The sequence below is a fragment of the Suncus etruscus genome, chromosome 2 (genome assembly GCF_024139225.1).
Source record: "Suncus etruscus isolate mSunEtr1 chromosome 2, mSunEtr1.pri.cur, whole genome shotgun sequence".
NCBI classification, from domain to species: domain Eukaryota; kingdom Metazoa; phylum Chordata; class Mammalia; order Eulipotyphla; family Soricidae; genus Suncus; species Suncus etruscus.
The window spans coordinates 115,267,129-115,268,788 of record NC_064849.1 but is presented as its reverse complement, the minus strand read 5'-3'; the positions used below and the strand labels follow the sequence as shown (position 1 = coordinate 115,268,788).

The following is a 1,660-nucleotide window of genomic DNA, read 5'->3' as shown; positions in this document are numbered from 1 at the left end:
GGAGCAGCTTAAGGTAGTTGCTTTATACAAGGCCAACCCTGCATGCAAGGCAAACGCCCAACCATCAATTTATACCTCTACCAACCATTTATGCTCCTTTTTTCCCTCAGCTTTGGCAGCACACATTCCCATTCTTTTCTTTCATCGCGTATTCTTTTTTCTCAGCTGCACTTAATGAAATGATCATATGATTATCTTTTTTACTAATAGGATGTTTTATATTTATTGTTACACAATGAATGAACCATTACTGCACCCTGTTGTATTAATTACTAAATAAATAATCCTAGTGTGGTGAGGCCTCTCTTAGCTCGGTCTGGCGCCTGAAACCCCTACAGCTGGCGGGTCTGTAGGTAGCAGAGTAACTGTGGAGAAATAATTTCACAGCAGTCAGTTGAAGCTTCAGGAGATATCCAGATTTATTATAGGGCCCTAATCGCCATATGCATTTCTCACATGGCTTCTATGCTAAGCAGCTCCTCTGCATCAGTCCTGGCTGCCTATGCTCTCTCCCTTTGCTGTGTCTGCCTCTCTCCTCTCCCCGCTGGCAACCCTATTATCCACTCTTCAAGATACCCCCTCCCCATCCCAGGTGTGGGCATCATCCAGGTGAAATTAGCATATGGCATTGGAGGAGGGGTAACAGCAACCCAGAAATAAGATCCACTTGGTGATGGTACGTTAACACCTTTAATGGCTCTTTGATTTACTATGCTGATATTCCATTCACACACCTATTCTCAGAATTGAATCTAGTTTCTGTGCCTGCTAAGGGCTTCAGGGTTGGGAGGGAAATTGGGAGACTGGTAGAAGGAAGTTGGAGATGGAGATGGGATTGGTGTCAGCACATTATAGGCTTGGCTGAAAGAACTGTATCATTAACTTTGTAAATCACAAAGTTTTAATAAAAAAATGAAGTAATATAACTGGAATCTTAAATTTTTTTATTTTTGGCTTTTGTGTATACCTGGCAGTGCTCCAGGTTCTAAGCATGGAATCTCTTCTGGCAGCAGGGCAAGCACCTCACCTGCTGTGCTACTACTCAGGCCCCTTTGTAATCCTTAAAAAATTTAGTTACCGTGCTTGCTTCGGCAGCACATATACTAAAATTGGAACGATACAGAGAAGATTAGCATGCCCCCTGCGCAAGGATGACACGCAAATTCGTGAAGCGTTCCATATTTTTCTCCCCCTTCCTCAGTAGCTCCAAATAAAATCTGTTTTTACTTCAAATAAATAAAAACTCTCCAATGAAAAATACATTTTGGAATTTAGGATATAAATTGTATACCTGTTCCAATGAAGTGGGAAGCTTCTTTTCATTAATTATTTTATTTATTTTTGGTATTGGGACTATACCAGTGGTGTTCAGAGCATACTCCTAGTTATTTCTTAAGAGATCACTCCTGGGCAATGCCTAAGAAGGGGGGGTGCAATAAGCTGCACTGGGAAAAAAAAATCAGGTTGGCTACTTGTAATGCTAGCACTGTAACCTCTGTTCTATTCTCCAGCATCATATTAAAAAATATTGTAAAATGTATACAGGAGCGAGAGTGATAAAACAGCAATAGAGAATTTGCTTTATATATAGCTGATCTGGTAATAAGCCTTGAGTAACCCTGGGTGTGGCCCCAAATTCAAAACACATCGATAAAGCAAC

General features: G+C 40.8%; 1 non-coding gene across 1 annotated transcript; it reads left to right on the top strand.

The window, feature by feature from the left end:
* Positions 1 to 1,079: 1,079 nt before the first annotated feature.
* On the top strand, positions 1,080 to 1,186 carry LOC126003031 (U6 spliceosomal RNA). Its single transcript, XR_007493576.1, has one exon. It is a non-coding gene; the product is annotated as a U6 spliceosomal RNA (small nuclear RNA).
* The last annotated feature ends 474 nt before the right edge of the window (positions 1,187 to 1,660 follow it).